At 43.3% G+C, this 22,846-nt stretch overlaps 1 non-coding gene across 1 annotated transcript; it reads right to left on the reverse strand.

The window, feature by feature from the left end:
• Positions 1-16,820: 16,820 nt before the first annotated feature.
• On the reverse strand, positions 16,821-16,895 carry Trnat-agu. Its single transcript has one exon. It is a non-coding gene; the product is annotated as a tRNA-Thr (tRNA).
• Between the last annotated feature and the right edge of the window lie 5,951 nt (positions 16,896-22,846).

The raw sequence follows: 22,846 nt of genomic DNA on the forward strand, positions 1-22,846 counted from the left end.
CCCATTTTTGTTTAAATCTGGGGAGTTTAATGGCCAGGGGAGTAGGGTAAACTTCTCCTGGTGGTCTTCGAACCACGCAGGTACACTGCGAGCTGTGTAACGCGTTGGCTTGTCCTACAGGTAGATGCCTTCGTGCCGAGGAGAAAGAAACTGCATGTAGATGTGGACATGGTCCGCAATGATAAATACATTCTTGTCTTGATCCAATGTGCTTTCCACAATGACGAGGTCACCCAGGCCGTAACGCTCCTTCCTTCTTCCTGGACCTTTTGCTTTCAGACGTTTAACGCCGTACACACCAACGGTCATCTATCCGATGTAGCGTATAATGTGATCGTCTGAAAAGGCCAGCCGGCCGGTGTGGCCGTGCGGTTCTAGGCGCTTCAGTCTGGAACCGCGTGACCGCTAACGTCGCAGGTTCGAATTCTGCCTCGGGCATGGATGTGTGTGATGTCCTTAGGTTAGTTAGCTTTAAGTCGTTCTAAGTTCTACCCCCATGAACCATGGACCTTGCCGTTGGTGGGGAGGCTTGCGTGCCTCAGCGATACAGATGGCCGTACCGTAGGTGCAACCACAACGGAGGGGTATCTGTTGAGAGGCCAGACAAACGTGTGGTTCCTGAAGAGAAGCAGCAGCCTTTTCAATAGTTACAGGGGCAACAGTCTGGATGATTGACTGATCTGGCCTTGCAACACTAACCAAAACAGCCTTGCTGTGCTGGAACTGCGAACGGCTGAAAGCAAGGTGAAACTACAGCCGTAATTTTTCTCGAATGCATGCAGCTTTACTGTATGGTTAAATGATGATGGCGTCCCCTTGGGTAAAATATTCCGGAGGTAAAATAGTCCCCCATTCGGATCTCCGGGCGGGGACTACTCAAGAGGACGTCGTTATCAGGAGAAAGAAAACTGGCATTCTACGGATCGGAGCGTGGAATGTGAGATCCCTTAATCGGGCAGGTAGCTTAGAAAATTTAAAAAGGGAAATGGATAGGTTGAAGTTAGATATAGTGGCAATTAGTGAAGTTCGGTGGCAGGAGGAACAAGACTTTTGGTCAGTTGAATACAAGGTTATCAATACAAAATCAAATAGGGGTAATGCAGGAGTAGGTTTAATAATGAATAAAATAAAATTGGAGTGCGGGTAAGCTACTACCAACAGCATAGTGAACGCATTATTGCGGCCAAGATAGACACGAAGCCCACGCCTACTACAATAGTACAAGTTTTTATGCCAACTAGCTCTGCAGATGATGAAGAAATTGATGAAATGTATGATGAGATAAAAGAAATTATTCAGGTAATGAAGGGAGACGAAAATTTAATAGTCATGGGTGACTGGAATTCGAGAGTAGGAAAAGGGAGAGAAGGACACATAGTGGGTGAATATGGATTGGGGGAGAGAAATGAAAGAGAAAGCCGTCTGGTAGAATTTTGCACAGAGCATAACTTAATCATACTTGGTTTAAGAATCATAAAAGAAGGTTGTATACATGGAAAAATCCTGGAGATACTAAAAGGTATCAGATAGGTTATATAATGGTAAGACAGAGATTTAGGAACCAGGTTTTAAATTTTAAGACATTTCCCGGGGCAGATGTGGACTCTGATCACAATCTATTGGTTATGAACTGTAGATTAAAACTGAAGAAACTGCAAAAAGGTGGCAATTTAAGGAGATGGGATCTGGATAAACTGACTAAACCAGAGATTGTACAGAGTTTCAGGGAACAATTGTCAGGAATGGGGGAAAGAAATACAGTAGAAGAAGAATGGGTAGCTCTGAGGGATGAAGCAGTGAAGGCAGCAGAGGATCAAGTAGGTAAAAAGACGAGGGCTAGTAGAAATCCTTGGGTAACAGAAGAAATATTGAAATTAATTGATGAAAGGAGACATTATAAAAACGCAGTAAATGAAGCAGGCAAAAGGGGATACAAACGTCTCAAAAATGAGATCGACTGGAAGTGCAAAATGGCTAAGCAGGGATGGCTAGAGGACAAATGTAAGGATGTAGAGGCTTATCTCACTAGGGGTAAGATAGATACTGCCTACAGGAAAATTAAAGAGACCTTTGGAGAAAAGAGAACCACTTGCATGAATATCAAGAGCTCAGATGGAGACCCAGTTCTAAGCAAAGAAGGGAAAGCAGAAAGGTGAAAGGAGTATATAGAGCGTCTATACAAGAGCGATGTACTTGAGGACAATATTATGGAAATGGAAGAGGATGTAGATGAAGATGAAACAGGAGATACGATATTGCATGAAGAGTTTGACAGAGCAGTGAAAGACCTGAGTCGAAACAAGGTGCCGGGAGTAGACAACATTCCATTGGATCTACTGAGGGCCTTGGGAGAGCCAGTCCCGACAAAACTCTACCATCTGATGAGCAAGCTGTATGAGACAGGCGAAATACCCTCAGACTTCAAGAAGAATATAATAATTCCAAAGCGCTACAGTCGCAGGTTCGAATCCTGCCTCGGGCTTGGATGTGTGTGATGTCCTTAGGTTAGTTAGGATTAAGTAGTTCTAAGATGTTAAGTCCCATAGTGCTCCGAGCCATTTGAACCATTTTAATAATTCCAATCCCAAAGGAAGCAGGTTTTGACAGATTTGAAAAATACCGAACTACCAGTTTAATAAGTCACAACTGCAAAATACTAAAGCGAATTCTTTACAGACCAATGGAAAAACTCGTAGAAGCCGACCTCGGCGAAGATCAGTTTGGATTCCACAGAAATGTTGGAGCACGTGTGGCAATACTGACCCTACGACTTGTCTTAAAAAATAGAGTAAGGAAAGGCAATCCTACATTTCTAGCATTTGTGGACTTAGAGAAAGCTTTGACGATGTTGACTGGAATACTCTCTTTCAAATTCTAAAGGTGGCAGGAGAAAATACAGGGAGCGAAAGGCTATTTACAATTTGTACACAAACCAGATGGCAGTTATAAGAGTCGAGGGGCATAAAAGGGAAGCAGCGGTTGGGAAGGGAGTGAGACAGAGTTGTAGCCTCTCCCCGATGTTATTCAATCTGTATGATGAGCAAGCAGTAAAGGAAACAAAAGAAAAATTCGGAGTAGGTATTAAAATCCATGGAGAAGAAATAAAAACATTGAGGTTCGCCGATGACATTGTAATTCTGTCAGAGACAGCAAAGGACTTGGAAGAGCAGTTGAACGGAATGGACAGTGTCCTGAAAGGAGGATATAAAATCAACAAAAGCAAAACGAGGATAATGGAACGTAGTCGGATAAAATCGGGTGATGCTGAGGGAATTAGATTAGGAAATGATTGGTTGGTTGGTTTGGGGAAGGAGACCAGTCAGCGTGGTCATCGGTCTCATCGGATTAGGGAAGGAAGTCGGCCGTGCCCTTTCAGAGGAACCATCCCGGCATTTGCCTGGAGTGATTTAGGGAAATCACGGAAAACCTAAATCAGGATGGCCGGACGCGGGATTGAACCGTCGTCCTCCCGAATGCGAGTCCAGTGTCTAACCACTGCGCCACCTCGCTCGGTTTAGGAAATGAGACACTTAAAGTAGTAAATGAGTTTTGCAATTTGGGGAGCAAAATAACTGATGATGGTCGGAGAGGATATAAAATGGAGACTGGCAATGGCAAGGAAAGCGTTTCTGAAGGAGAGAATTTTGTTAACTTCGAGTATAGATTTAAGTGGCAGGAACCCATTTCTGAAAGTATTTGTATGGAGTGTATCCAAGCATGGGTGTGAAACATGTACAGTAAATAGTTTGGACATGAAGAGAATAGAAGCTTTCGAAATGTGGTGCTACAGAAGAATGCTGAAGATTAGATGCGTGGATCACATAACTAATGAGGAGGTATTGAACAGAATTGTGGAGAAGAGGAGTTTGTGGCACAACTTGACAAGAAGAAGGGACCGGTTGGTAGGACATGTTCTGAAGCATAAAGGGATCACAAATTTAGCACTGGAGGGCAGCGTAGAGGGTAAAAATCGTAGAGGGAGACCAAGAGATGAATACACGAATCAGATTCAGAAGGATGTAGATTGCAGTAAGTACTGGGAAATGAAGAAGCTTGCACAGGATAGAGTAGCATGGAGAGCTGCATCAAACCAGTCTAGGGGCTGAAGACAACAACAACAACAACAACAAGTTATAGGTAACTGATGACCTCAGAAGTTAAGTACCATAATGCTCAGAGCCATTTTTTGAAAAGGCCGCATGTCGCAACTCAGTTGCGGTACTGGCGCTCAAATTTCAGCCTTCGTTGCCAATGAACAGCGGTCAGCGTGGGTGCGTGAACCAGCCACCTGATGTGGAGGCCCGTTTGCCGTGGGGTCATTGAGGAGACTCTAGTGGTTTGATCTGGGAGGTCAGTTTCTCACCTGCACGAAATCCTTGCGCTCCTATACATCTCTGCACTCGTTGCTCACCACTGTCATATCTGTGGTCCATGGTGCACAAAACTTACCCTGGCGGCGAATTTGGATAGCGCCATTTTGCCATGCACTGTATATTTTAAGAAGGCGGCACACGACCGGTTTAGAGACTTAGTCATTTCGGAAAAGCTTCCTCCCTTGGCCGGAAAGCCAATGACCACGACCTTCTGGACGTCAGACAAATCGCTGGGTTTACTCAATATGACAACAAAAAAATGGCTCTGAGCACTGTGGGACTTAGCTTCTAAGGTCATCAGTCCCCTAGAACTTAGAACTACTTAAACCTAACTAACCTAAGGACATCACACACATCCATGCCCAAGGCAGGATTCGAACCTGCGACCGTAGCGGTCACGCGGTTCCAGACTGTAGCGCCTTTAACAATATGACAACAACTGCACTGTTTTCGGCATCCTCCGCCACCCTTTGCACACTGCATGTTGAACGAACCGACTGGTAACAAATCTAGCAATCGGCATTAGTATTGTTTCGACGTCTTCCTTCAACGGAACGATACCAGACCTCGGGGAAATTACGCTCTGAGGGTAAAATGTATTCTTCAGGAAGGTGAAAACATAATTGCTCATATGTGTTTCTGTGATAAAACTAAATTAGTTTAAAAGAGCGTTACTGCTATTAATATTTCGTAAGACTAATATTGATTAGATACATCGTCAATAATCACATTTTTTTTTTCGAATATTGGCACTGACGCATGATACGATCTGGTGGAGGTTACAATTTATTATCTCCATCTTCCTCACATAGCCCACCTATTACACATGTACTTCGTGCTACATATCGAATCAACACAGACTCCGAGGAAATACGGCACAGAGCCAGCCCAGATATTCATCAAGATAAACACCACATCCTACCAAAACACGTCGACCCACTCCGAAAATACCATAATGTGATGCTGCTAAAAATCGCCAAGTAAAAGGCGCCCCACTGCCACAGTTTAAAATTTTTACACCATCCTCCCAGCCAAGCCAAAACGATGGGAGAGGTGCCATCCCGCAGCTCCCTTCATGTTCCCTCCCTGGATACACAATGTAACATGAGTCCGAGATGACAACTGTCCCCCAAATTCATATGAAAATTCTGGTTCTGAAGATGTGTTGTAATAAGAACAAGACATGATGTCCTTGAGAACGTATATCGCCCGTAGCAGTCATGGGCAACCCATGTTCAGCACATAATAAGCAATGTGTCACACGCAGAACCATTGCGTTAGGACAGCGGTCAGCATTCCTTTGGTCATTATGTGGAGAAATAGTACCAAAAGTTTTATTTGTTTTTCGTAAAAAATGTTACATTTCAAAACAACCAAGTAGGAAACGTGTTTCAAAGTTGACAATGAAGCCTAGTGTCATGTTTCGATTATAGCTGCCTGTCAGTCCACCAGTGTTTGTGCATTTGTGGATAACGCTAGTGGAGTTGTAACCATCGTAATTATTATTATGTTTTCATGTTAAAATGTGTAAGGAATATATCAGTGCAGATAATAGAATTACTTATTTTGGGCTAAGTTTTTTAGTTTAGTTTTAGTTTTAATTATGTCATGTTCCGTAGATCATTTTCCCGATTATTTTATCGATATGATGTGGAACAAGTCAGATTACAAGACATATACACACATGAATAGTGCTAATATTAATATTACTGAAACTTTTAGTTCCATACATGCAACTACATTTAGAGGTGCAATTTCTTTTTACCATTTCTGAAACAGAAACTCGTCCATGCATTAGAAGGAGTTGTCCAAAAGAAATGATTTTAAACTAGATTTAGAACTTGATCTGCTACCTGCCACACACTTAATGTTGTTGGGCAAATGATCAAAGATTTTTGTTGCAGAATAATGTACTCCTCTTTGAGGAAATGACAGCTTCAATAACGGATAGGAAAGGTAATTTTTCCCTCTAGTGCTGTACCTATGAACATCACTATTCTTCGCGAACTGAGATGGATTATTTGTAACGAATTTCATTAGCGACTATATGTACTCTGATGGTGAAGTTAAAATACCTAAGTCCTTGAAAAGATGCCTACATGACGTCCTTGGGTGAACACCACTAATTATTCTCACTGCTCTCTTTTGTGCAATCAATACTTTATGTCTAAGTGGTGAGTTACCCCAGAAAACTATTCCATAAGACTTTATTAAGTGGAAATATGCAAAGTACGTTAGGAGGCTGATCTGTTTATTGCCAAGACTAGCGATTATAGGAAGAGCGAAAGAACCTGAACTTAGTTGTTTGTGAAGCTCAGTAATATGCTTCTTCCAGTTCAAGTTGTCATCAATGTGAACACCCAAATATTTGGAGAAATCTACCCTCTTAACTGAGCCCTGTTCATATGCTACATCAATTGTCGGTATGACTGTATTAAGGGAGAGTCCATTTTCTGAGAACCACTTAATAATTCTTTGAAAGACATCCTTAACAATATCTTCAGCTGCTTTTCCTGGAATGGGATTTATTATAACGCTCGTGTCGTCTGCAAAAAGTACTAGTTCCGCTTACTGAACGTTAAGTGGGAGGTCATTCACATGAATAAGGAACAGCAGAGGACCTAAAATTGAACCCTGTGGGACTTCCTTTGTCATAACGCCCCATTCACTAGAATTTACCACCCTCCCAACATTATTTGCGCTATTCAGCACAAGTTTTTGCTTTCTGTTCATTAAGTATGAATTCAAACCAGCTGTGTGAATAGCCTTCAATTCCATAAAACCTGAGTTTTTCTAAGAGTGTGACATGATCCACACAGTCAAATGCCTTGGAGAGATCACAAAAAATACCAACTGGCCATAATTTTTATTTTGGGCTTGTACTAATTGATGGGTAAATGTGTAGATAGCAATCTCAGTCGAATAACCCTTCTGGAAACTGAACTGTGACATGCTGTGTAAATTATTTTCATTTAAATGTGAGACTGCTCTTGAATATTTTAGAAAATGAAGTCAGCAAAGATATTGGTCTACAGTTATTCAAGTCACTCTTGTCCCCTTTCTTATGAAGAGGTTTGACAATTGTATTATTCAATCTGTCTGGAAAAATTCCCTGTGCCAGCGAAGCATTACATATATCGCTAAGGACTCCACTTATTAAATTAGAACAACACTTCAAAATTCTGTTAGAGACTCCATCAACACGACATGAGCTCTTGTTTTTAAGTATATTTATAATTGCCTTAATTTCAGTGGGGGATGTTGGTACTATTTCTAAAGGCCTAAAGTCCTGGGGAACGCGTTTTTAACATATTTTTTTGCGTCTTCAGCTGAAGCCATTAACCATATTTTAGCTGCTACATTCGAAAGTCATTCTTAAAAATACTTGCAACTTGTGAATTATCGCTCACAACATCATCATTCGGCTTTATTGCTATGGTATGCTTTGCGCTGTCAGGCTGCCCCGTCTCCCGATTGACAATATTCCATATAGTTTTAATCTTACAATTCGCGTTATTAATTTCTGTCAGAACACATAACCTTCTCGACTTGTTAATGACTTTCCTTAAAATATTACAGTATCTTTTGTAGTAAACAAGTAACGTCGGATCCTGAGTTATTCTGGCCTGCCCATATATTTCCCTCTTCCTCTTACACGATATCTTAATTCCCTCAGTACTCCATGGCTTACTTGACTTTGTAATGGCTTTTTTGGATAACGTTTCAGGAAAGCAACTCTCAAATATTGAGACAAATTTACGCTGGACTAAATGGAATTTGGCATCAGCATCATGTTCTGTGTATACTTCATCCCATTCTACCTCTTCTAGGCTGCACTTACAGCTCTGTATCCTGTTCGCATCAATAAGCCTCCCTGCCTTGTATGAACCTGCCTGAATCCAGTAAGGCGCTATATGTGTTACTTCCATGAACTGCACATCATCATCAGATAGAGCGTTAACAAGTGGGTACACATTAATTGTTAAAATAACTATGTGCCTGTAAAAGGATTTAAACAGAATAAGAAAAGAAGGCTTCTTCAGAATCTTTAATGAACAACATGGGCATAACCTGCTTTCTTTTCTTTGGGTAGGAAATGTGTCTTCTTTGAAAGAAGACAATTTGAAGTGTGCTGCATGTCACAGAGATTCATGTTTTGACAGAGCGTTCCACGAGCATTAGGAAGTTGAGAACCTGTGGCGTAGGGCGTCGTTACTGGAATGAGTTGCGGGGCATAGGCTATCCACATCACAGCAGACTCTCAAAGCGTACGCCACAAGGCGTAGTCATGTGCAGCACGCCACTAAGACACGTGATTTACACACGTTTCACGGCCCACCTGTAACGCACCTGGATCATTGTCCACACGTCGTAACGCGCTTTCCTCCTTGGCAGGTGTTCGTGCTAGCCGAGGTCGACCACCGCCCACACGCACGCGCAGTAGTGGGCCGGTTACACACCCACCTATGCGCTGCTGCAAATATACTGTACGGTGGTTGTTGGCTGTGCGGAAATTGCTCCCGGTACAAGAACGCTGCTTCGCTCCCATTGCCGTATGTCCAACCGAACACGAACGGGATGTCGTGCAGTCCTTGTATTCAGTAAAGCACCGTGTTTCACTGGACACCAGCTACTTACCCTGGTTCACTGGTCACAACTCGCAGCCCTGGTGTAACCATGTCTTCGTAGCCATACGGGGCATGCTGTTAACTTTAATGACCGCAGGTGTTATCTGTGTATTACACACCGACACATGTTTGTATTCGTAGTGTTTGTGTGGTAGTACAACAGTCTCCAAAGAAAACACGTCACTATAGTACACTGCGGTACAGGTATATGACACCACTTTCACGAGAGGCCCGTTGTATTATTTTGCTCATTGGACACTTCTCAAATAGCTGTAGATCATTGTGAATTCGGTTTGGACTTCTGTATGTAGTTTGGTCAAAAAGTGTTAATTATCACCCTCAAAACAGTGAAGTTACGTAATTAGTAGTTTGGTTGCAGATATGTTATTGTTGTGGTCGTCAGTCCAGGGACTGGATTGATGCAGCTCTCCATGCTACTCTATCCTGTGCAAACTTCTTCATTTCCCAGTACCTACTGCAACCTACATCCTTCTGAATCTGTTTGGTGTATTCATCTCTTGGTCTCGCTCTGCGATTTTTACCCTCAACACTGCCCACCAATACTAAATTGGTGATCCCTTGATGCCTCAGAATATGCCCTACTAACCGATCCCTTCTTCTAGTCAAGTTGTGCCACAAATTTCTCCTCTCTCCAATTCTATTCAATACCTTCTCGTTAGTTATGTGATCTACCCATCTAATCTTCAGCATTCTTCTATTGCACCACATTTCGAAAGCTTCTATTCTCTTCATGTCCAAACTATTTACTGTCCATGTTTCACACCCATGCATGGATACACTCCATACAAATACTTTCAGAAATGGCTTCCTGCCACTTAAATCTATACTCGATGTTAACAAATTTCTCTCCTTCAGAAACGCTTTCCTTGCCATTGCCAGTCTACATTTTATATCCTCTCCGACCATCATCAGTTATTTTGCTCCCCAAATAGCAAAACTCATTAATACTTTAAGTGTCTCATTTCCTAATCTAATTCCCGCAGCATCACCCGATTTAATCCGACTACATCCCATTATCCTCGTTTTGCTTTTGTTGATGTTCATCTTATATCCTCCTTTCAAGATCATGTCCATTCGTTCAGCTGCTCTTCCAGGTCCTATGCTGTCTCTGACAGAATTACGATGTCATCGGCGAACCTCAAAGTTTTTATTTGTTCTTCCAATTTTTTTTTTTTTTTTTTTTTTTACTCTGTATGCAGATTGAATAACATGAGGGAGAGGCTACAACCCTGTCTCACTCACTCCCTTCCCAACCACTGCTTCCCTTTCGTGTCCCTCGACTCTTATAACTGCCATCTGGTTTCTGTGCAAATAGTAAATAGCCTTTCGCTCGCTGTGTTTTACCGCTGCCACCTTCAGAATTTGAAAGAGAGTATTCCAGTCAACATTGCCAAAAGCTTTCTCTAAGTTTACAAATGCTAGAAACGTAGGTTTGCCTTTCCTTAATCTATATTCTAAGATAAGTCGTAGGTTGCAGATTCTAGTCTGCAGTACTGGGACACAGTGAAACATCAGCATCACGCGCCGTACCACTCCGCGCCTCTAGAGGATCCACAACAGAAGGCCGAGTCTATTGACGAAGAAGGGCGCCGTGCTTTATTCAATTTTTTACATTTGAAGGGAGCAACGCTGTAACAATCCATGGTGATTGCGTGGAAGTGTTATGGCGATAATGGACTGGTAAATGACACACTAATTAAGAGCCGCAGACGCATCCCGTATGCTCGAACAAATCTGAATGACGAGTACCGAAGTGGCAGACCATCTCTTTGTGACGAACCATAAACGCTCGAAACCGTACCGCAATCGAAACAATAATGAAAATAATAAAAGTCGGTCATGGATGAGTATTCAACATTTTTCACAACATTTTGAACAAGATAAAGGTCGCCGGCAGTTTGATCCAGCGACTGTTTACATTTTTTTTGCAACGCCACGACTTTCATCAGCGTTGAAGATGCGCGGGTTGTAATAACGGAGGAAATGCTCAATGCAGGAGACGTCGTCGGATTTGTGGACTTTACCGCCAATCAATGAATGGAAAAACATGCACTAACTGAGATGTGAAATGTTTTTAACCAGCGGTTCGCAATCACCAATTCTGGCGAAGGCTGGCCTCAGAAACTAAACTCCTCAATTAACCAGAAACGTCCGAGCATATATTTTCTGATAAATAAGGTGGAGGAGGAAGCAGCAAATGCTGTCTTTGAATTTACAAAGTTTGCATTGGACTGCCTCTTTAAAAAGGAAGAAAGTATACATAGATCTTGACAAAGGGTTAAACGACCATGTAAGAATAGATAACGACTCCAGCGATTTAACATGTCAAAAATCTTTGGCTGTCTTACATGAAATCGAGGGAGAGAAATGAAATGTTTTAAAATGAAGAAAGAAGTGTAATCATTTGCCACAGTAATCTTGTAAAACAAGAAAAGGTAAAAATGAAAAGAATGACGAAGAATAAAAAAAGTTTAAAGTTGGCTATATAGGCCTACTAGCCAGCGCATAGCCAGCGCTGAGTCTGAATAAAATGGGAAGGAATGTTGCAATACCATACACACACACACACACACACACACACACACACACACACACACACACGTAAACGAAGGACGGAAGGAATGTTGTAATCACAAAGCAGTCAGCAGTGTCTTCCCCACTGTTGCAGCTTCCTTTGACCATCGGAAATGTCACGTCTCAAATACTGGAGGTCGTAAACACCACGTTGGCGTCACGGGTCACGAGGCCCAGGGCTGGAAAGCCAACACCGACGTGCCGCAGCCGCCCGTCACCGCTACCGCCCCCTTGCCACGCCGCCCACGTGCTGTCGCTAAAGGTTATCAGTGGCTCTAGGTCAGTAGAAATTAGCAAACACAGTAGATGAAGATCAAGGGACAACTGTTCACTGACAAAGAAATATCTTGAATTGTATTCGCAGTTGTGAATCACGACAACTATAAGCTTTTCAAATGCATCATATACTCCGAATATCTCAGCGGCGTTCAAAGCCCCTGTGCGCTGTACACCGCCGATCCCTTAGTGCAACGGGTCCATGAAAACTGTCACATGCTCACTCTAGACGGAGCTATAGTTTTGTTTATGTGGGTTCCTGGTCTGACGGTCGTACGGTCCGCTACCTTTTTGGCCCCGGTAAGAAATCAGAACTAGGTTATTGGACGTACCTTAACGATCGACACTGTGCACTTGTTCGCAAACCCACACACATGCAGTTCTTTTCCAGTTTTCTACGGAGCGCCTTTCATGACCCGCCTTCCAGCTGGAAGGTCCAAGCCATGAGATGCTGATGCTTCTTTTGCTGACATGATGTTCTGAATGCACTACAAACGTAATCGCCATTAACATTTCGAGAAGACACATTTGGGTGTTCCGCCAGTCGGAAGGCGCTAGCGTCTCCTGGAATTCTGCCACATAGGCTAATTTACTAAAAATTTTACAAAAAATGGTTCAAATGGCTCTGAGCACTATGGGACTGAACTGCTGTGGTCATAAGTCCCCTAGAACTCAGAACTACTTAAACCTAACTAACCTAAGGACATCACACACATCCATGCCCGAGGCAGGATTCGAACCTGCGACCGTAGCAGTCGTGCGGTTCCAGACTGTAGCGCCTTTAACCGCTCGGCCACTCCGGCCTGCAAAAAAAAAAAAAACCTACAATTAGTTGTTTTAGGATAGGCGTAGATAGGAGCCAACGCCTGAAGAGGTTCATTTTATTTTATTTTATTTTATTTTTTTATGTTAGGACACAAGTGGCGGTGGCAAGTAGACTTTTTTAGTTTCGCTTTCCTGTCCAGGGGCGGAAAAAAAACACCAATGCGACGGCTCGCGGCAAGCGGGGAAATCCGCTTTGGAGACCCGCTACGGCATAAATTTTCACTGTAGTGATTCCATTAAACAGCTTATTTTTTGTTTTGTTTTGTATTGTTTTGTTTTATGGTGCGAAAACGAATAGGGTCTTAAGCGACGATGTCGAATCTGTGAAACACGAAGACAAAAGGCTCAAATGTCTCTGAGCACTATGGGACTTAACTTCTGAGGTCATCAGTCCCCTAGAACTTAGAACTTCTTAAACCTGACTACCCTAAGGACATCACACACATCCATGCTCTAGGCAGGATTCGAACCTGCGGCCGTAGCAGTCGCGTGGTTCCACCCAGAAGCGCCTAGAACCACTCGGTCACACCGGCCGGCGTGGAAGTTGGTCTTCAGGCCCTTGTGTGGAGTTGAAATCACCACCGAAGACCATTTCATCCAGAGGACCCTCAAAAATGGCGTTACCTCGTCATCAAAGAAGGTGTGTCGATCACGACGTCGACTGGAGCCGGACGGCGCTTATACGTTGAGGGTGCAGACACCGAATAGCGTGAGAGCCATACCTCTAGCATTAGGAAGGTACACCACATCTTCAGCAGTGAGTCCAGAACGGAGGAGGATGGTGACTCCACTACTGTTGTTAGAACCATGCAAGATGTGTGCCGTGTAGCTAGTGGGGGCGTAAATGGTCTCTCGGAATATTGTCAGTTTGTGGGGAGCCCATTTCAGATTAATCGTTGCGATGCGGTAGTGTTGCGGGTGTGCTCCCACCACTTGCACAGATGTTCCGGCAGAGATGTGCAACTGGCACGTAACATCCGACGCAGTCACTGTAGCCGCAATCACTTGGTAGAAGGTGGGTCCAGCACCTCCATGGGGCACTGGCTGACAGGAGGGCCACAATCTCGATCTGCTCCATCGTCGACATCATCAGCCCAAGAGACTGGAACAAGTGGGAAGCTACTGTCGCAGTCATCGAGGGCGAGTTCTGGTGACACTGCTGTAACGGGATTCCAGGGACTCTCCCTCCATGGAATTCATTGTTGTCGGGTGGGATCGTTCCTCAGGTGGGACATCAGTAGCGGCCACTCCTGTCCTCAGGGTGCTCGAAGGAAGATCACCGTCTTGTACGAGGTGCATTCAAGTTCTAAGGCCTCGGATTTTTTTCTAATTAACTACTCACCCGAAATGGATGAAACTGTTTTTATTTCTCGACGTAATCGCCCTGCAGACGTACACATTTTTCACAACGCTGACGCCATGATTCCATGGCAGCGGCGAAGGCTTCTTTAGGAGTCTGTTTTGACCACTGGAAAATCACTGAGGCAATAGCAGCACGGCTGGTAAATATGCGGCCACGGAGAGTGTCTTTCGTTGTTGGAAAAAGCCAAAAGTCACTAGGAGCCAGGTCAGGTGAGTAGGGAGCATGAGGAATCACTTCAAAGTTGTTATCACGAAGAAACTGTTGCGTAACGTTAGCTCGATGTGCGGGTGTGTTGTCTTGCTGAAACAGCACACGCGCAGCCCTTCCCGGACGTTTTTGTTGCAGTACAGGAAGGAACTTGTTCTTCAAAACATTTTCGTAGGATGCATCTGTTACCGTAGTGCCCTTTGGAACGCAATGGGCAATGATTACGCCCTCGCTGTCCCAGAACATGGACACCATCATTTTTTCAGCACTGGCGGTTATCCGAAATTTTTTTGGTGGTGGCGAATCTGTGTGCTTCCATTGAGCTGACTGGCGCTTTGTTTCTGGATTGAAAAATGGCGTCCACGTCTCATCCATTGTCACAACCGACGAAAAGAAAGTCCCATTCGTGCTGTCGTTGCGCGTCAACATTGCTTGCCAACATGCCACACGGGCAGCTATGTGGTCGTCCGTCAGCATTTGTGGCACCCATCTGGATGACACTTTTCGCATTTTCAGGTCGTCATGCAGGATTGTGTGCACAGAACCCACAGAAATGCCAACTCTGGAGGCGATCTGTTCAACAGTCATTCGGCGATCCCCCAAAACAATTCTCTCCACTTTCTCGATCTTGTCGTCAGACCGGTTTGTGTGAGCCCGAGGTTTTTTCGGTTTGTTGTCACATGATGTTCTGTCGCACCCACGAACGCACGTTCGACACATCCATAACTCCATCACCACATGTCTCCTTCAACTGTCGATAAATTTCAATTGGTTTCACACCACGCAAATTCAGAAAAGGAATGATTGCACGCTGTTCAAGTAAGGAAAACGTCGCCATTTTAAGTATTTAAAACAGTTCTCATTCTCGCCGCTGGTGGTAAAATTCCATCTGCCGTACGGTGCTGCCATCTCTGGGACGTATTGACAATGAACGCGGCCTCATTTTAAAACAATGCGCATGTTTCCATCTCTTTCCAGTCCAGAGAAAAAAAATCGGAGGCCTTAGAACTTGAATGCACCTCGTATCTGCTCCACTGCCTGTGACGCCACATGAAGATGTGTGTCGTCGAATGACGTTTGACTTCTCCTGTTTTCGGAGCGATCGCTGCTTTCTGAGGTGCTGTTCTGTATCAGAATGTGAACGATCAGTGTCCGAGATCGCGCCCGTCTGAAGAAAAGCAGAGGTAGGCATCGATGTCCGTCGCAGCAGGCGGACTGGTCATCGAACTCTGCGGAGTTGGTGGTGTTGTAGCCGTCGGAGGAGATGGTACCGCTGAGGTCGTGGCAGCACCGTCATTTGCCAGTGGGGAATGCCGGTGGGAGAACAGGCGGCGCTTCCCGATGTGACGCATCGGGGCTGCGTACGGCTGTGGGGTATCTGTCTGGTAAAGCATCGCTTTGGGAGCTGAGTCAATAGTCGGCACCTGGAGCAAACGGCGGCGGATACAGTCGCACCGAATATGGCCCTCTTTTCCGCAACCGGCACACGTCCGTGGCTGGCCATCACACATAATTATGGCTCGCACGCCACCTATCTGCAGATAGGATGGTACATGTTTGGAGAGTTCGATCTCGATTTGGCGGACATCATTCAACACGTGGTATGTCGTGAAGGTCTACCATTTTTCTGAGATGTGGCCCACAACATTGCCGTAGTGTCAGGAAGCTTTGACGAGCACGTCTTGTGGCACTTCGAAAGGGAGCTCAGAGACACGAATCGTTCGAAGACCGAAACCTGCGTGATCTACCTTTTCCTCTTCAATATGCCCGTCAGAATGCTTGCATTTGAGTCCGTGTGTGTGTTGTCGAACTACCGCAGTACGTGCTTCCTTCGTCGTCATCTTAATACAGACGATACTGCCAGTGTTAGAGAAGTGAATACCTATCACTTCCTGGGGGTCCAGATGTGGCTCTTCGCAAATGAATTTTTCAATTTCATAAACGCGTTATCGTGCATGCTCGGCTTGGAATGTTACTGTAAGGGTCGCCCGGCGCTAACAGTGCGCCATGTGGTGCAGTAGTAATGGACGCTACACGACACGAAATACCGCGACACCGAAGTGAACAAGTGCGGTGTGCTGTCCGGCTTTCAGAGCCGGTCGGCACGCGACCACAGCCGATAGACGACTGCTGTTAGGCTATGCAAGCACGTTTCACGGGGAAAGACCCAAACTTCTATACGTCGTCAAACCTGTGTCTGCAACCTTCAGTCGTACATTCATTATATTCTCGCACAGGGGATGTATTTTAATTGAAAAGTCAGAGGATAAATACGATACAGCAGTGCCTGTGTTAATTCAACCAAGAAAAATGTGGAATGTGATCGTGGTGAGGGTAAATCGGATTCTGAGTAAGCTGTAGTCAGTGACAGGAATTAGAATCGGAGTTTAATGAAGAAACATATATAGTCTGTGATGAATTATATCACACTGAGAGTGAAGTAATTGAGAGTCAACATATTATTAAGAATGACAGTAAGATGGTTGACACAAAGGAATTACAGACACTGCCTGCGAACGAGCATTCATTGGAATCAATGGAGGAGGTTGAAAATTTGCGCCAAACAGGGATTCGAACCCGGGTCTCCTGCTTACTAGGCAGGTGCTCTGACTGCTGAGCCATCCGGAATCGACGAAATGGCGCGAGTAATGAGGATAATGGGCTTGAAGCACAATATTAGTAGTGTGCAGGTAAGTTGAGAATTTGGGTGTGACTAGAGGCGTGCGAGGGTAGTCCGTGCAGTTGTAATGATCACTGTGTCCGTATGGTTCAATGGTCAGACTATCTGTCTAGTAAGCAGCAAACCCGGGTTCCAATCCCAGTCTGGCTCAAATATTCAACTTTCTCCTTTGATTTCAATCAATTCCTGCTCCTAGCCAGTGTATATAATTCCCTTGTGCCTTAATTCATAACATGTCCGAAAGAACAGTCGCCACACACACAGACATACTCTCTCTCTCTTTCTCTCTCTCTCTCTCTCTCTCACACACACACGCACACACACACACACACACACACACACACACACACACACACATATATATATATATATATATATATATATATATATATATATATATACCAGAACGCATTAAGAATATTAAGAATTTGCGCTCCATTTCAATTCCAAGAAGAATAATTTCGTGACCCGAGAGAGAGAGACAGAGAAAACGCAAGACTGCAGAGTGGTGGTGTGCGCCGGAATAGGTAAAGTCAGTTTGGTTCAGTTTGTGCTTGTATGAAAGTACGGCGAGGCCGTGAGGAATGTGTGCCAGAACTATTGCCAATAAATTACTGTGTCTTCCGCTTACCTGCGTATACTCTTAGTGAGTCTCTCCTGATCTACATTTTCTGGAGGTCGATATGGTAGTGGTACTTCTGTGTGGTTGTGTTGTCTGCGGGGGCTAGATGACGGTAGTAGTAGATTGTAGATAATTACAGTGAGTCAGGTGTTGTCTTGGTTTATTTTAGTGTGGCTTAGTAAAGTTATTAACGACCTGAAGCTAGGTTGTTCTTTTGTTTGGTTCCTGCTTGTAGAGTTAATCGCGGGCAGAAACAGTCTATTATGTAGTATAACTCTCTTGTACAATCATTTTGGGTCCAAGTAAGATTATGTTATTTATGTATTGTGTGAATGTATTTTACTATTGTTCCTCGTTGCAAGATAAAACTGTTGTATTTGTGTTAGAGTGGCATGTTTCCTTGCTGTCTTGTATCATTGGGGTCACGAAGTTATTGTTGTTGGAACTGAAATTGAGCGCAAATTCTTAATATTCGTATGCGTCCTGGTGTTGTGATACACGGTTTAAAAAAGGAAATATGAGTTACAAGCCAAAGCTTGCACAATTTCCAGCCAAACTCCATTCCACCCAAACCACAAAAGGATCCACCCAAAGCAACGTCTTCAAGGAAGTGGGCAGACGAAACAGAAAAAACCGACGATTTCGCGTATGTGGTGGAAACACCTGAAGCAACAAAAGAACCTTTCATAAAGTACACTGTAGGAAATGCTGCAACGAGCCACAAGTTTCTTAGAACTGATTTTATTTTACCGTCAGTAGTTTCATGTCTGAGCCCATCGTCAGAGAGTAGCACCGATTTCTTGGTTAGTTTTACATTTGAGTCCTAAATATAAGTTTTTGTTATTATATAATTTACAAAAGGATGTACATTTGTTTTCTAAATTATACCGAGGAGCCAAAGAAACTGGTACACCTGCCTAATATCGTATAGGGCCCCCGCCATCACGCAGAATTGCCGCAACACGACGCGGCATGGACTTAACTAACGTCTGAAGTTATGTTGCAGGCAACTGACATCATGACTCCTGCATAGCTGCCCATAAATCCATAAGAGTGCGAGGGGCTGGAGAACTGTTCTGAACAGCACGTTGCAAGGCATCCCAAATATTCTCAATAACGATCATGTCTGGCGAGATAGTGGTTAGCGGAAGTGTTTAAGCTCAGAAGAGCGGTCCTGGAGCCATTCCGTAGCAATCTAGGACATGTGAGGTGTCGCATTGTCCTGCTGGAATGGCCCAAGTCCGTCGGAATGCACAACGGACATGAATGAATGCAAGTAATCAGACAGGATGCTTACGTACGTGTCACCTGTCGTATCTAGACGTATCTGGAGTCCCATATGACTCCAACTGCACACGTCCCACACCATTACAGAGCCTCCACCAGCCTGACATGTAAAGATTCATGAGGTTTTTCTCCATACCCATACACATCCACCCTCTCGATACAATTTTAAACGAGGCTCGTCCAACCAAACAACATGTTTCCAGTTATTAACAATCCAATGTCGGCGTTGACGGGCCCAGGCATGGCATAAAGCTTTGTGTCGTGCAGTCATCAAGGACAGACGCTGTACTATTGTACATATAAATAAATTTTTTTCTTCTGATTTTTCGATACATTTGTGTAATTGATGTTCTATTTTCATTTCTTTTTTGTTCCATGCCATTATGTTAAGAAAACTGTAAACAAGTTTCAATGTGAATATTAATGTTTATGTCAAGCAATATTGTAATCGAATTGAAATGTAAAAAATGTTGAAACTGTTGTAAGACGCTTAAAATTGTAACCGTGCGTCTGGTCGATACGTAGGCAATGTGTTAGGATATGTAGAATGCAAAACCTCGGGTGAATACCCTGTCTGTAAGGGAAAGTAAAAGGTGGATGGCAGGCGAGCGCGGGAAAACGCACACGGGCACAGCACGGCACAACGGGCTCAGCAGTAGTAGTTGGAGTTTGACATTGGTCTGAGCAACACCTTCTGGAGCGAGGAGGCTCTCCTGGAAGACGTAGATTCACTGAGCCTCGGGTATGCCGTTCCAACGCCCACAAAGCATGGCAAAATTCCATAGGCACTAAATGGAAAAGTATTGCGACGCTAAGAAGATTTAAAGTGCCGATACGTCAAGAGCCATAGCTGTGGTTGTGTGTGTGCTCCCTGCCTCGCCATCTCGCCGCCCGCCAACCGCCGCATCGATGCTAGGAGGTTGAAACTTTTAGTACTGTATTCGTATGGATCAGAGAGTGAACTGTGCAATAATAACCTAAATTTTACCAGAACTTTCACATCATTTAATTATCCTCATAACTAACCTAGACAGGGTCCTTTCCAAATATTGTGCAATCCGATTGTCCCGAAATGAGGATTTAAAATTTGTGTTAATAATAATTATTTAAAGAAGTGTTTCGTTAATGAACCAATAAATGAATAACGAAAGTCTAACGAAGTTGAAAGATAACTTTAATATTGATATAGTAATGAAGTTTAATTATTTCGAGACAGATATAAAGGTATTTAAATGAGCAGTAAATAAGATGAAAAGAGTAGTAACTTATATACTGGAAATCTTGAACGCATAATAAATCCAGTAATCATTTTTTTAAATATAGTGATCATAACAGTTTCAGGGTCCCCCCCCCCCCTTTTTATTCATCTTAATTCTGAAGTGTTCTAAATTGCTTTGACCAGCAAAAGTTCTAGGTGCTTCAGTCTGGAACCGCGTGACGGCTACGGTCGCAGGTTCGAATCCTGCCTCGGGCATAGATGTGTGTGATGTCCTTAGGTTAGTTAGGTTTAAGTAGTTCTGAGTTCTAGGGGACTGATGACCACAGACGTTAAGTCCCATAGTGCTCAGAGTCATTTGAACCATTTTGAACCAGCAAAAGTTAAAGTCAATATAAAAGTCAAAATTTATCAGTGTTTTATCTTTATCAAAATTGACATTTTGTATGTAGCACGAAAGTGATATTTCTAGGGTAACCTATGCCCGATTTTAATCAGATTAATAGACAGTATAAAGTTTTGTAGTATACATTATAGTGTAATGTTATGTATTCATGGTTTTTCAATATCAATACAGAACGTAAAACTATCAGTTCAATAGATTTTCTGGTTCTAAATTTCTACTATATTATGCAGTGTTACTACCTGTTGTTTAGCATGAATATATACTAACTTGTACAGGGAAGAAACTCAGTTAATGCCTAATTAGGATGGCGAGCGTATTATTATCAAATTGGTAGCGTCTTCATGGTTGCTTTTGGTCCATCCTGTACCTGCAGAGTTTATTTAATTGTAATCCTTCATCTACAAATTTATATGTTACATTCATAATTCGCAATTGGCGAGTGACAGAAACGTTCGACCATTCGATTCATGTCTGTGTTCTTGTCGTATACTGTAGACTCAGCAGTATTTTACCTGTAATGCGGCAACTACGTATCCCAACCCCTAGACAACGAAACCAGCCAAAAATTATAATAATCCAACGTTGAATTGGAGGCTGCGTAGTTTATTTAAAAGCCCGCAACGTCTCTGTTTAAAAGAATCCACCGATAATGTCACAGGCTTGAGCTGCACAAGTCTGATCAGCAGCTAATTCGCTGTAAATAATATCATGTAACTGTGAGCTTACAGTTAAATAGTTTTTGCATTTACTAGAATTAAGAATCAGACAATGCACAGAAATATTATATCAACGATAAATGAATAATTAATGAAAACATTTCTATTATAACGTCTGAAATTGATGTAGGAGACACCAAACATTTCTGTCGAATAATGGTTATTCAAGAAAGTATATCTCAAATAAACGTAAAGTGGACCTACAATAACTACTTGTTGTTGTTGTTGTTGTTGTTGTGGTCTTCAGTCCTGAGCCTGGTTTGATGCAGCTCTCCATGCTACTCTACCCTGTGCAAGCTTCTTCATCTCCCAGTACCTACTGCAACCTACATCCTTCTGAAGCCGGCCGCGGTGGTCTCGCGGTTCTAGGCGCGCAGTCCGGAACCGTGCGACTGCTGCGGTCGCAGGTTCGAATCCTGCCGCGGGCATGGATGTGTGTGATGTCCTTAGGTTAGTTAGGTTTAAGTAGTTCTAAGTTCTAGGGGTCTGATGACCACAGCTGTTAAGTCCCATAGTGCTCAGAGCCATTCTTCTGAATCTGCTTAGTGTATTCATCTCTTAGTCTCCCCCTACGATTTTTACCCTCCACGTTGCCCTCCAATACTAAATTGGTGATCCCTTGATGCCTCAGAACATGTCCTACCAACCGATCCCTTCTTCTGGTCAAGTTGTGCCACAAACTTCTCTTCTCCCCAATCCTATTCAATACTTCCTCATTAGTTATGTGATCCACCCATCTAATCTTCAGCATTCTTCTATAGCACCACATTTCGAAAGCTTCTATTCTCTTCTTGTCCAAGCTATTTACCGTCCATGTTTCACTTCCATACATGGCTACAGTCCATACAAATACTTTCAGAAATGACTTCCTGACACTTAAATCTATACTCGATGTTAACAAATTTCTCTTCCTCAGAAACGGTTTCCTTGCCATTGCCAGTCTACATTTTATATCCTCTCTACTTCGACCATCATCAGTTATTTTGCTCCCCAAATAGCAAAACTCCTTTACTACTTTAAGTGTCTCATTTCCTAATCTAATACCCTCAACATCACCCGACTTAATTCGACTACAGTGCATTATCCCTGTTTTTCTTTTGTTCATGTTCATCTTATCTCCTCCCTTCAAGACACCATCCATTCCGTTCAACTGCTCTTCCAAGTCCTTTGCTGTATCAGACAGAATTACAATGTCATCGGCGAACCTCAAAGTTTTTATTTCTTCTCCATGGATTTAAATACCTACTCCGAATTTTTCTTTTGTTTCCTTTACTGCTTGCTCAATATACAGATTGAATAACATCGGGGAGAGGCTACACCCCTGTCTTACTCCCTTCCCTACCACTGCTTCCCTTTCATGTCCCTCGACTCTTATAACTGTCATCTGGTTTCTGTACAAATTGTAAATAGCCTTTCGCTCCCTGTATTTTACCCCTGCCACCTTCAGAATTTGAAAGAGAGTATTCCAGTCAACATTGTCAAAAGCTTACTCTAAGTCTACAAATGCTAGCAACGTAGGTTTGCCTTTCCTTAATCTTTCTTCTAAGATAAGTCGTAAGGGCAGTATTGCCTAACGTGTTCCAATATTTCTACGGAATCCAAACTGATCTTCCCCGAGGACGGCTTCTACTAGTTTTTCCATTCGCTGTAAA

The sequence above is a fragment of the Schistocerca americana genome, chromosome 2 (genome assembly GCF_021461395.2).
Source record: "Schistocerca americana isolate TAMUIC-IGC-003095 chromosome 2, iqSchAmer2.1, whole genome shotgun sequence".
Taxonomy (NCBI): Eukaryota; Metazoa; Arthropoda; class Insecta; order Orthoptera; family Acrididae; genus Schistocerca; species Schistocerca americana.